Raw genomic sequence first — 14992 nt, 5'->3', positions numbered from 1 at the left:
AAATTGTAAAATTCAGCGAAGCATCAAGCAATAAAATTTTAGAATTTTGTGGGAAGCGCACTTGACAACAGAATTTATTGCGTACAAAGTCAGCAAAATGCATAGCGCCGTACCTGATTCATGATACAGCAGTATTCATTACCAATAGCAAACTTGTTTGAGGATAAGTTCGAAAAAATGTTTTCTAGTTGTTACCTAAAATCGGTAAACAATAATCTTTGAAAGATTATTCGATTATATCGTTACTAATATGGTAAAAATTTGAAAAGCAATCAGAAGCCGTATCTCTAGGGTCTTCACGTCACGATTTATTTTTATTTGTTCGAATATGATATTTATATCTCTCTTCCTACAAGTATGTATCTTCGTACGTATAAAGTATCAAAAATAATAAAAGTAATTAATAAATTTTCTCTAGTTGCCCTGAAAACTACATCTGAATATAAAGATAAGAAAGACATCAGTAAATTGCTGTTGTTATTTGCTGATCATAATGGTAATCAACCGAACATGATCACATATACCGTCTTCAAAACTTTGATTTTTATCAAGCTTCATATAAATACTAGGTTTTTGTTAGTCACGTAATTTGACATCCTAAATTTAAGATGACAGATGAAATAATGACTAGTTCTGAATTAGCTTATTCAGGAAGTAAAATTTTCTCCTTCCCGTCAATATAGCATATTTATAGCTCCCAATGATGGCGATCACTAACTAAATATGTTATGGATTAGAACCCTATTGCACTCCATAAGTTTTTCTTTATTCGCTTTATGTGCATGCATGCTTGGTTGTGGAAGAAATTAAAAAGCCCTTTTTTTTTTTTTTTTTTTTTACTTAGGTTATTCGAATGTATACGCCAGACATTTATTTGTTGAACTGTAGTTATAATTTGGAACGTGGAGCCGAACCGAACGTCAGTTTGTTTAGAATTATAGAGTTTGATTACGCCAAAGCAGGTGAATTTGGAAAACACCAAAATCGGTCATGCATCCAACTCGTTATCGAGGCTTGAACTCCGGATGAACTACCAGTGTTCGGCGGCTCGCTTGCTAGAATTGCGTTAGGCTCTTTGAATGTAGCAAAGCCACGAGGGTTACCTTCTTAAGATGGAAGGCCTTCGTGGAGTCATTTTCTGAAGGCTTAGATTAGGTTATTATGGCAAAGCACAGTAGGATGCCTTCATGTTGAACTTTCTTAGAGAAATTGACAACCCATACACGTTACACATACAGAAAATTATGAAAACGTCCATGCAGCCGGCCCGTTAGCCTTGATTCGAATCCAGGTCGAAACTACCAGTGTTCAGCGATTTAATTCCTCTACCGCGGGAGGGCCTAATTGCTGAAGGGAACTGGCTTGTATTCATGTTACACACGGTGAAAACAAACAATGCAACCAGCTGATTCGTCTGGCATCGAACCCAAACCAGTTCGAACTTCCAGTATTCAGTAGTTTAAACCACTCGGCCACTGGTGGCGTGTGGTAGGAGCCATAGATAATGTACTGAGTAGCAAAAATCCCTAATAGTGGCCCTGGTTACTAGTAGGATTGTAAGTATATTGGTAATCATCCAATCTACAGCAAGGAAATTTCAGAGCTTAATTGTAAAGTCAAATGCGACACTCCGATAAACGTGGTATATGTAGAGATGGAAAAATTTATTATTTAAAATACTTGTATTTATTAGTAAACATTTTATAAAATTTATTCTTAATTTAGCGTTTAAGAATTCTAAGAGAGTTATCTGAGTATTTTTTCCTCCTTTGGTAATCCAATAAAATTGAGTAAATTTATGTTCTGTAATATCTTTGCGTGTTATATACATAGTTTTTTTTTTTCTTTCAAAGTTAGACAAGTTTACACAAACAATATAGGTCGAAAAGGGAGCTGGTCTGCGCCCGGTGAGCCTGTCGGCAGCGTCGCAAAGCGTAATTTGACTAACGAAAAGATCATGCTTTGGATCTGGTGATCTGGATAGTCACTTGTGTTGAAAAATAAATTTATTTCAACAACATAGGCCAAAAATTTAGTTGATCCGCGCCCGTGAGTCCGTCGGCAGCATCGTAAAGCGTAATTTGACTAACAAAAAGATCATTCTTTTGTATTTGGTGGGATTGCCGTGGTATTAATCACAAATAGTATATGGAAAAAGGTAAAACCCTTGACAGTAAAGGATACAACGAGATGCTAGTGCATGTTGACGCTGCTATCAAGGAAAAGAGTCGAATTGAGTTCCGGCGCAGAAAGATAACGTTCCATCAAGATAATACCATACGTGTCTGCATTCACCGGCTGGCCTCTGTACGGACTCGAAAGGGATCTTTCACCACATCCATCATATAACCCCGACATCGCACGTTCGGACTTTCAGCTACATCTTGCTGGTCCTATCTTCACTTCTGCACAAGACGTCCGAAATGAGGTTGACCTGTGTTTGGACTCGGGCCACCAAGTTTCCGTGCCGAAGGTTTTGAAAAACTACCAAAAAATTGGCAGAAAAGCATAGATTTTTGGTAGTGATTACTATCCGCACTAAAGGTACTGACTGCTTTTTTTTTCATAACTTTATGAAGAACGTTCGTGCTTAAAATTTTCGTTACAACCATTAAATTCTGTAATTTATGAATTCCTTCCCACTTCTCATGTATTTATCAACTGTTCTTTATGAACCTGATATTCCTACAATTATCAGCTGTACTTTATAAATCTGATATGTAGAAACGCAATTTGATTTTATGCATTTCAGTATCAAGTGAAATCTTTAAACTAATCGTTCATTTTAACACTTTATGTTGTTTTCATTCAAAGCTGAACTCAGATAATGTGCCGAGGTTGAACTACCAGTAATAGGCGACTTTAGCGCTCGCCCGCTAGAATTTAGAGAGGAACTGAGTGCTAGAATTGGGTTAGGCTCTTTGAATATAGCAAAGCCACGAGGTGGCAGATAGCAGATGCTTTCGTGGAGGAAGTTTCTGAAGGCTTAGTTTAGTTTATAGCAAAGCTCCCCATACACGTTACACACGGGGAAGATTATAAAAACGCCCATGTAGCCAGCCCGTTCGCCTTGATATTATACACATATTTATGGAATATTATGGATGGTAATTTATGAAATATTATGGATGGATGAGTAAATCGAACCCAGGTCGGAACTACCAGTGTTCAGCGATTTAACCGCTCGGCCGCGGGTGAGCCTAATTGCTGAAGGAAACTGGGTCGTATTCATGTTGCACAATAGGAAAACAAACCATGCAGCCAGCTGGTTCGCCTGGGATCGAACCGAAACCAGGTCGAACTTCCAGTAATCAATATTCTTAACCACTCAGCCACTGGCGGCGCGTGGCAGAAGTAAGAGACACAGATATTGTAGTGAGCAGCAAAAACCTCTAATACTGGCTCTGGTTACTAGTAGAATTATATATTGGTAATAATCCAATCTACAGCAATGAAATTTCGGAGCATAACTGTGAAGTCAAATACGACACTCCGATAAACGTGATAAAGATGAAAAATTTTTTAAAAAAGGAAACTTACTATGCAAATACATGTATTCATTAGTAAACATTTTATAAAATTTATTCTTAATTTAGCGTTTATGAATTCTCAGAGAATTATCTCATCGAATTATTTTTTTCTCCTCTGGTAATCCAATATAATTGAGTAAATTTATGTGCTGTTAATATCTTTGCCTGTTATGTACATAGTTTTTTTTTTTTTTTTTTTTTTTTTTTCCGTTCAAAGTTAGATAAAACTGAACGTACGTTACACTGAAATTACTTTGTCTAGAAAGTAAGCGCTTGAGTAGAAACAGATGTTGGGTTTTATTTTTAGAAGACATGAGATCGCTTTCTGTAAAGTAATGTTATAAAATTTTGAATTTGAAACAATCGTACTTCGTTTTTAGTAGCGCAGAATGATAAAGATTTAATGAAAATATAGCAAAGCATCTTTTTAGAGACGCTGTTATAATTTTGCTATTTTATTTTTTTATGGTAGGTCAAGGAAAAAGGCAGGCTGCTAAATACGGTAACAGCACATTACTCTGTTTCATATATAGCAAATCCGCTCTGAAATGAGGCACGAAGCGGTAAAGTAGCTGAACACCAGTATTTCGGTCCGAGTTTCGAATCCCGCGAAGGGACTGGTTGCGCTTTCGTGGTTTTACCCTGTGTAACGTGTCTAGGAGCCAATTTCCCTTAGAAAGTCTTCCACGAAGGCATCCTTTCCCTTAGGCAGATAGATCGTACCGGTGTTTCTACAGTACTGGTTATTTTTAAAAATGATCATCCTAGAAAGGTGATTGCCAAAAAGTATTCACTTCGCATATTTATACGTTATGCATGAATATACTCTTTTTAGTCAATCTAATATATATAAATTACTAATGCTGTAAAAAAAATTCAATTTTCAATATTCTGTTTCCTATTTGTTCCTGTTCAATGAAACAGATTCATACACAGCAAATCCAAATGCATCGCTACAAGAAGATGATAAACCAGCAGAGTACGTAATTACAGTTACATCCGGAAAAGAGTAGATATACATATAAATACATAATATATATATACGGTATACAACGATATACAATATATATATATATATTATCGTTTTTTAGGATGTATCTATAATATGTATCATTTTACTTTATTAAAATATAATATTCAATTTTGTAATTTAGGAATTTCTTCTCCCTTATCATGTATTATCAGCTTGTACTTTATAAACCTGATACCCCTTCAATTATCAGCTATATTTTATAAACCTGAAACATAGAAACGCAATTTGATTTTATGCATTTCAGTATCAAGTGAAATATTAAAACTGATTGTTCATTACACTTTGAATGAACACTTTATGTATTCATTCAAAGCGGATCTCAGATAATGTGCCGCAAATTATTTCCACACTAAGTTTTTTGTGCAAATAATACGTCCTGCTAGTGTTTTTGTAATAAAATGCATGTTATTAATTGATTTCGAATTTTCGTTGCATCTTGATATTGCTGCCAAAAGATATTCAATCAACAATAGTATCTTTTACTACGTTTATGTGTGTGGATACATAGACCATTTCTCCGTGTACTAGAAAAATTTGATAATGATTTATCCACTTTTGAAGTAAAAAAATAATAGTTAGGAGTGTTATACGATTTTATAATACAAGTAAAAAATATATATAAAGCTCTGGAAAGTGCTAACACATATTTATGGAATATTATGGATGGTAATTTATGAAATATTATGGATGGATGAGTAAATGGAATATTATGTGCGTGCTATATATGTATACACATATCATCAAGTATAAAATCATTTATATATAATTTTTATGTCGCGATGAAATTTGTTTTCTTCCGCAAAATAACGGCAAATTATGAAACATTACGCAACATTGAAAAGCGTGATGAACAAATTTTGCGAAAAGAAATAGCGACTGCTGCACGTATCTCACAGATATCTTTCATTCAACACAAAGGTGGAAAAGTTCTATTCCTGTTCAAAACATACCCTGCAGTCTGAGTCACAGACGGAAGAAATGACAGCAGGTCTTTTGTTCAACTGAGGGGATGTGTTTTATGGCTTACTCACTTTCCCGCCAAACGAGTACAGAGGAAGGAAGCGTCGTTGCCATAGTAACCAGGCTGTAGGTAGTCTTACAGATTTGAGTCTTTATCGCTCAACGTTCGTAGCGCCATCTGTTATTAAAAATGGACATGAGAAAGGGGTATTAAACGCTCTTAAATTGCGAAAATCTCACAATTAGCACCTAAACACACTATTCAGCAGCACAATTCTTTCGAAAGCGCCGCGTAGTAGTCAAAAGTGGGGTAGGCGTCTTGCCAGGTGAAACTAGTCGATATTTCCGTGACGTCAAAAATTCGAAAAGTGGGGTAGGGTTTGGAAATACGCCCCCGGGGCAAAATACCTTTTTGGCGCCCCTCCCCGAAAAAAACACAGTGATATGATGAAATCTTGTTTGGAGACCATTTGGTGCCCCTCTGCGAGCCGCGCGCCCGTCGCATCATACACCCCTTGCCCCCTCCTCGCTACGTCATTGCTGGTAATGCATTTGCATTAAGTGCACGGTAATCACCGTATGGCCTCCAGCTAGGCCAAATGGTTGGCCTTGCTTCCAGTCAAAGGATTTTTTTTTTTAAGTGAGATGCAATGAACTTGCCCAGCTACTTTTGGATGGTCAGTAGAGACCTCCTCGAAGAATGTAATCAATTTGCTTTTTCCAAGCAATTAACATTTCTTGACAAAGTCTTGTGTATTTAGAGAATATAAGGTTTCCTTTGTTTTCGATATAATGCAGCAGATCATGTTCTTTAACTTCAGTAAGTTAAGAAATATATTTGAAATGTCTCTATATTGAATTTGGAAAGTCTTAGCAATGAATTTCGGATTGGCGCCATTGTTACATAAAGTACCTTTAGTCATCAATGAGGTGGTACCGTCGACTAATTTCCAACTATACTGTTGACTGATAAGTTTAAATGTGAAAGGAAATCTATATTATCTGCAATTATAAAAGACCATTTGAAAGATCTGTGGAGCCCGAGATCCATTTTCAACAATTTACGATTTAACTGTTGTATCATTAGCTGCAAACAGCTCAAGCTTAGACACAGTCATAAGCTTGAGTTCTCCGATGTCGATAACCGATAACCGATTTAAATGACAGTTTTGGGTATTATTAAGCAGTTTTCGTATTATTAACCGTTATAAGATACAGAATCTTAATCAAAACAAAAGAACTCTTGGAAGGAAATCTATCTGATGGAATGAAATGCTTTCTTCTAAAGACTATTAAAAATAATCCGAGAGTGCCTGCTTCTAAACTTGTTGCGGAATGTGTGTAAATTCAGAAAATTAAGAAGAGTAATGCGATCATCATGGACGAGTAGCATGCAGAAAATGTTATGTCAGGTAACCAAAAAAAAAAAAAAAAAAAAAAAAAGAAAGAAAGAAAGAAAGAAACACGAAAGCTTTCCCTTGCTTTCGCAAAATCAATGAAACGAAGGATACCCGACTACTGGGGAAAAAAATGTTGTTTGCTGATGATGTTTTCTGCTCAGATGAAGTAGCATTGGTGCGGAGAAAATCAAAAAAAGAGTTTCAGAAGCAAAACTTAGTACTGTGTTGCAAAACTTAGTACTGTGTTGCAAAACTTAGTACTGTGTTGCAAAATTTAGTGCTAAACCTACGCGGCGAAGAAGGATTTATGGTATCGGGATCTATGGCCTATGGCACATTCCGGTGTTGGTATAGTCCCACCACCTCAAACGCAACCTTGGCTTGCATTCTGCCAAAACACATATATTCGTCCAAAAGGGGGCGTTATTACTTGCTGCGACGTGAAAGGTCACGTGAACACTCTGGAAAGAGAGAATTTATATGCTCAAGGAAAAGAAAGTCTCCATCCTTCCATCCTATTTTCAAAATAACTCGGTCGGAATTGCGCCTGCGTGTTTGCTCTTATGTTTTCTTCATGAAACAAATGATATTGTTACGAATTTGGTATTTAAAAAGCTAATGTTAGTTCAATTATAAATTAAATGGTTTTATTTCTCACGCAGTGCAGCGCGTGACCAATATTAAAAGAAAGCTAAGCAGGAAAATTGAAAATACTAGAGCGCGTGCATTAAATAAATAAATATCTCTTTTTGATTTCGAGAAAGTACTGGAAAATTTTAGCGCGTGATTTTAAAATTTTATAAAAGGAGGAAAACATCTCAGTTCGTAGTAGTTGCTTAGTTTGTTGTTATTTAGAAAACTGCTCTTGTTGATTGTAGCGAATTCGCGGATTAGCGTTCTTTAGCTGTTTTGAATTACGTTCTATTGGACATTTGAGTAGTTAAAAGATAACTACTGTGAGATATTGTAATACTGCATGATAATTTGAGAAAATTTAAGCATTTTTGTTGTGATAATAATAAATTTTTGTTCATTTTTCATTGGACTTGTGCATTCATTTCATAACAAAACCCGTACGCACGCAACAATTTTTGGTGTCAGGAGTGGGGTTTGAATGCCAATAACAAGAGCGATGGAAGAGCAATTAAGGCAATTAATCTCAGCCTTTGCCTCGTTGAAAGATGATATGAAATCTAATCAGGAAAGGATTGAAGTGGGACAAGAATCCGTTAAGGAAGAGATGAAGGCCATTCAAGCTGGTCAATTAACTTTTAAAGACGAAATAAAAGCTGTTAAGGAATCTGTTCAAGAAAAAATAAAAGCCGTACAAGTAAACATTGAAGAAAGTCAATACGAAATGAAAAGAGAAATTGCCTGCATAATAGAAACCAAATTCGATGCTATGGAAGGCAGAATACATGTGGTTGAAAATAAAGTTGGGCAAATTGAAGAAAAAGTTTCTTCCGTAAAAGTTCAAATTGAAGAAAGAGTTTTTTCGGTGAAAGAAGAAATAGAAGAAAGAGTTTCTTCTGTAAAAGAACATATAGAAGAGCGAGTTTCTGCCGTCGAGCAACAAATTGATGATAGGGTTTCAGCCGTTGCGAAAGAAGTTGACACTTTAAAGAAGAGCATAGCGAACGAAGAAGCAATTCTGAGGGTTTTAAATTCTTACCAATGCTTGCTCGTCCATCTCTGAAGCTATCCACATATGATGGGAAGACATCCTGGCAAGTGTATAAAACACAATTTTCTATCGTTTCGGATGCGAATGGATGGGATTCCCAAACTAAGGCCTGTCATCTCGCCGCTTCTCTGACAGCAGATGCAGCGGATATCCTGCAGACGCTTCCAGAAAACCAAAGACTTGACTTCGAAGCTTTATCCGGCGCATTGGAGCTGCGCTTTGGCGAGAAATGTTTAAAAGACTACAGCAGGCTTCAATTAAAATCCCGTCAACAGAAGCCCACTGATTCACTCCAGGAACTCGCCACAGATGTTGAAAGGCTGTCCCACCTCGCCTTTACGGAGTGCCCGAGAGAAACGAGGGAAATCCTGTCCCTGCAGTACTTTATCGATGACATCCGGGATCCCGAAATACAGAAGGCTCTACGAATGGCGGATGTTAAAGATTTGAAAAGCTCTTTAGTGTACGCCATGAAATTCGAGGCAGCCCAGCAAGCCTCTCGTCGAGACTGCCACACCGTGAGAGCTGCTCAAGTCCAGCAGCCAGAGAATCAAGTCACTGCTCGTCTAGACGATTTAACTAGACAACTCAACGCCTTGAGACGGAATATTTATGATAAGAAACCGAGTGTTAAGTGCTGGAACTGCGGTGCTGAAGGACACATACGACGAAACTGCAAAACACCCCAGGGCACGGATGTTAAGACCGCTCCTAGCAAGCAGCAGGGAAACTAATTAGTGGCCATCTCGTGGGGCGGAGGTTGCCAGATAATGAAAAGCCCCAGTTTAAAGCGCTTCAGATCTCTGCAGTGAGAGGCGGCAGTAATGGACTTTTTATAATAGGACATATTAATGGAGTTCCCTGCAATATGACAATAGATACAGGAGCCAACGTTACCATCATCCGAAAAGATTTGGCTCAACAATTGGGAAGCAAACTTATCTGGACGCCGCCCTGCGTTACCCTCCAGACTGTGTCCAGTGAGAAGATCGATATCGTGGGGAAAGTGAACGTTAATATCACGTTTGGAAGTGACGCTTACCATCACATGGCATATGTAGCAGACGTTACAGATCCTTGCATACTCGGATTAGACTTTTTAAGGAAATATAATTTTTCCTTGGACTTTAAAAATAATGAATTGCATTCTGCGTCTGAGGACATAACGTTATTTGGAATTAATAATGAAGAAGTTAAATCTGTCCACAGAATCATAGCACAAGACAATATCACAATACCGGCAAGAACAGAAATTTTACTCCCTGGATCTAAAGCCGAAAACAGAGATTTTCGCTACGGCATCATAGAATATCCCAATAACTGTAATAGCCCGAAAGGAATACTAGTAGCCTCAACACTCGTCGACCTATCGAGAATGGTTATTCCTGTGAGAGTTGCCAATGTAACTGAGAAGGCGAGAGTTATTAAGAAAGGCGACGTGGTTGCAGCATGTACTCCAGTAACTAGCGTTGAAAGAAAGAGCAACATCCCAGAAACCGTGTCCTCAGAGAGCATTACATCGGAGTTATTGCAGAATGCGCAATTAAACGATGAAGAGAAGAATACTGCCGATCGCGTCATTAAAGATCTTCAAGTTGTTTTCTCCCGCTCATCTTCTGACGTGGCTCCAACTAGTTTGACACAACATAGAATCGATACCGGCGATCATCCCCCGATCAAGCAACAACCAAGACGCCTACCGTTTGCTAAACAGGAAGAGGTACGAACACTTTTAAAGGATATGGAAGAAAGCGATGTTATCGAGCCTTCAGCAAGTCCATGGGCATCTCCCATCGTTCTCGTCAGAAAGAAAGACTGCTCAACAAGAATTTGCATTGACTATCGTAGGTTGAATGAGGTTACGAAGAAAGACAGTTACCCTCTTCCTAGAATTGACGACATTTTGGACACTCTTTCTGGAAGCAAGTGGTTCTCAACACTTGATTTAAAGAGTGGGTATTGGCAAGTAGAAATACTCCCTGATGACCGAGAAAAGACGGCATTTACTACGGGACAAGGGCTTTGGCAATTCAAGGTGATGCCGTTTGGACTGTGTAATGCGCCGGCAACATTCGAACGTCTTATGGAGACTGTTTTGAAAGGCCTTTCCTACGAAGCCTGCCTGATATACCTGGACGACATCATCATCGTCGGAAAGAATTTTGAAGAACATTTAGAAAATTTTAGGAAGGTGCTTCAGAAACTGAAAGAAGCCAATCTGAAGCTGAGTCCCGCTAAATGCAAATTGTTCCGAAAGGAAGTGACTTATCTGGGACATGTCATCTCTGCAGAAGGTGTACGCACGGATCCTGAAAAGGTATCAGCGGTTAAATCCTGGACACGTCCCGAAAATGTCCATCAGCTGAGAAGCTTCCTAGGGCTTTGCACCAACTAGAGATTCGTGAAGGACTTTTCTTCCATCGCAAGACCCCTTCACAAGCTGACAGAGAGCAAGCAAACGTTCTTGTGGACAAAAGAATGCGAGGATGCATTTAACAACTTAAAGGAAGCTTTAACATCTGCTCCAATCCTGACGTATTCTCAGCTCGACAGACCATTTATTCTCGACACGGACGCGAGCAATGAAAGTGTCGGTGCGGTTTTGTCCCAAAAAATTGACGGCCAAGAACGTGTAGTAGCGTACTGGAGCAAGTGCCTGTCTAAACCGGAGAGGAATTACTGTGTCACCAGGAAAGAGTTGCTCGCCATAGTCAAAGCTGTAGAACATTTCCATCATTATCTATATGGCAGAAAATTCCTCCTCCGCACGGACCATGCCTCATTAGCCTGGCTTTTAAATTTCAAGAAACTTGAGGGTCAAATAGCCAGGTGGATACAGAGACTCCAAGAATATGACATCACTATCCGTCATCGAAAGGGATGATCACACGGAAACGCCGACGCCCGGTCTAGAAGACCTTGCCCAGAAAGCTGCCGATATTGTTCCAGGGTGGAAGCGAATTACGAGCTGCTGACTCCGGTCGCAAGACAAATTACAACATCAACATCGGCTGATCGAGACCCGTGGAGTGATGATGAAGTCAGGAAAGACCAGCTGGAAGACCGCGACATTAAACCCGTACTTGATTTAATAGAGTCATCAAACAGAAAACCTACATGGCAGGACATTTCTATCTGTAGTCCTACAACAAAACAATACTGGGCACTCTGGGATTCACTTCACATTCGAAACGGCGTCTTATACCGGAAATTCGAGTCGGATGATGGGAAGACGTTCCGATGGCAACTGATACTTCCAAGATCCCGGATTCCTGATGTCTTCAAAGAACTACATAACAGCCGTACAGGAGGTCACTTGATTATGAAGACCTTACAGAGAGTTCGTGAGCGCTTTTACTGGAATAATGCAAAGGATGACGTGCAAAAGTGGTGCCGATCTTGCGATGCTTGTGCAGGTCGGAAAGGACCAAGGAAACGCAGCCGAGGCAAGCTGCAACGTTACAACGTAGGTGCGCCGTTTGAACGTATCGCCTTTGACATCTTGGGACCTCTGCCACGAACTGCTGATGGTAACAAATACATACTCGTTGTCATTGATTACTTCACCAAGTGACCTGAAGCGTATCCTATTCCTGATCAAGAGGCTGCTACAGTAGCTGAGGTGATGATACAGCACTGGATTTCCAGGTTCGGGGTGCCTCTTCATTTACATTCCGATCAGGGAAGGAATTTTACCTCGGTAGTAATCAAAGAACTATGCAAACTACTCGGCATTGACAAAACCCAAACGACGCCATTACATCCCCAGTCGGACGGCATGATAGAGAGGTTCAATCGGACCATCCTTAATAACCTCTCATTAGTGGTTTCCAGAAACCAGCAGGAGTGGGACAAGAAATTACCACTCTTTTTACTGGCTTACCGCAGTGCTGTTCACGAGACTACCGGCTATTCCCCATCACAAATGCTCTTCGGTCGTGACCTTCGTCTGCCTTGTTTTCTATTGTTTGGTCGCCCTCCGGATTCTCCTTCATCGTCTGAGGAATATATTCAAGATCTCCAGGCCCGGTTTGAAGTGATGCACAACTTTGCACGAGAGAGAGTCAACTTGGCGACAGAGAAGATGAAGACCCGCTACGACACAAGAGCTACTGAACATCAATTCCACGAAGGAGGCAAGGTATGGTTGTGGAATCCGACTCGACGGAAAGGACTTTGTCCGAAATTACAGTCACCTTGGGATGGCCCGTACACAGTCCTAAAAAGGCTGAATGACGTCGTGGTTCGGATTCGTAAGTCTTCGAACTCTAAACCTAAAGTCGTTCATTACGACAGGTTAGGTCATTACTATGGCCATAGTACGTAATGTAAATAGTATAAGACCATGGTCCTTTTTGTTTTTAAATGTATATTTGATTTGATTTGTATTTAGTATTTGATTTGCATTTAGTATTTGATTTGTATTTGATAGCATTTGATTTGTTTTATTTATTGCATTTATTGTTCATGTTGTTCATTATTGTAATGTAATGCTTATTAATGCATTTATGCCACAGTTGTAAGTTTAGCTTCCTATCCAGGGATTGTACTGCCCGGGACGTGCAGTCCTTGAGAAGGGGGCAGTGTTACGAATTTGGTATTTAAAAAGCTAATGTTAGTTTAATTATAAATTAAATGGTTTTATTTCTCGCGCAGTGCAGCGCGTGACGAATATTAAAAGAAAGCTAAGCAGGAAAATTGAAAATACTAGAGCGCGTGCATTAAATAAATAAATATCTCTTTTTGATTTTGAGAAAGTACTGGAAAATTCTATCGCGTGATTTTAAAATCTTATAAAAGGAGGAAAACATCTCAGTTCGTAGTAGTTGCTTAGTTTGTTGTTATTTAGAAAACTGCTCTTGTTGATTGTGGCGAATTCGCGGATTAGCGTTCTTTAGCTGTTTTGAATTACGTTCTATTGGACATTTGAGTAGTTAAAAGATAACTACTGTGAGATATTGTAATACTGCATGGTAATTTGAGAAAATTTAAGCATTTTTGTTGTGATAATAATAAATTTTTGTTCATTTTTCATTGGACTTGTGCATTCATTTCATAACGAACCCGTACAGTCGGTCACAAAAGTATTCGAACACCGGTATCCTATCAGAAAATGACAAGATGGCGTTTTTTTTCTCTTTCTCTCTGTGTGTCGTGTTATTCCATCCTAGGTTTTCTTCTCCCCCCCATCTTGGAAAAAACTGGAAAAAATTGGTTACGATCTCTTTTTGAATGGGGAGATGCCATTTTGAGAAAAAGCTGACGACCCTATCTTGGAGAATGAACATGACCGCTCTACACACCCTTTTACTCTCTCTCTTTCTCTGAATTGGGAAGCCATTTTGGGAAAAATCAGACGACCCTATCTTGGAGAATGGAAATGAACGCCTCTCCCTCTCTCTTTGAAATGGGAAGCCATTTTGGGACCCTCTATTCTTGGGGAGGGAGAAAACTGAAGTCTGCATTTCGCTGTCTCTGAATGCGGAAAGCCCTTTTGGGAAAAGCGGACCCTCTTCTTCTGATCTTGGAGAACTGGAAATGAACGCTCTACACGATCTCTCTTTGAATTCAGAAGGTATTTTGGGACCTTCTAATGTTGGAAAACTGAAATGGACGCTCTACGCATTTTCTCTCTCTCTCTCTTTCTCTGAAATGGGTAGTCATTTGAAAACTCCCTAACTTTGGAAAAAACAGAAATGAACGCTCTACACCATCTCTCTTTGAAAATGGGGGGGGGGGTGTCATTTTGAGACCTCCCTCCCCTAAACTTGAAAAAAAAACTGAAATGAACGCTCTACACTTTCTCTCTTTGGACATGGGTAGCCCTTTGGGGACCCTCTCCTCTTGGTAGGAAAAAAAAAGAACTGAAGTGAAGGCTCTACACAATCTCTCTTGGAATGGGATCCATATTTCGGGAAACGTGGATCACCTCATGCTGGAAAACTGAAGTGAACCACCAAGATTGGACTCTATATAATATTTTTTTTTAATTGACATCATGACCCTCCTCCAATTTGTTATTAAAATTTTTTTTTGTTTTGGTTTTTATCCCATTTCCGATGTGATTTCAGAAATGCAATTCCATAACTGTTCAATTTCATTCGAGGTTAAATGATCTAAACAGTCTTTGACCCACCCATCCGTATGATTATTTTCTTCTCCTTCCTGTTGCACCAAATTTTGTAAGTCCATATAATCATTCCATACGGGAAGGGCTGGATCCTCACAAGGCTGTCTTGAAACACTTGGAGTCTCTTTGGGATGAGTGGAGGGATCTAGGATGTCTGGACCCGGCTGCGATTCTACCTCCATGATTTCTGGACCCGTTGGAACTTGTGAACCCGGCTGTGATTCTACCTCCATGATTTCTGGACTCGTTGGAACT

The sequence above is a fragment of the Stegodyphus dumicola genome, chromosome 3 (genome assembly GCF_044657685.1).
Source record: "Stegodyphus dumicola isolate Sdum_Otavi_A_Nest chromosome 3, ASM4465768v1".
Classification (NCBI taxonomy): Eukaryota; Metazoa; Arthropoda; class Arachnida; order Araneae; family Eresidae; genus Stegodyphus; species Stegodyphus dumicola.
The sequence above is the reverse complement of the archived record's forward strand: the minus strand, read 5'-3'. Positions refer to the sequence as shown.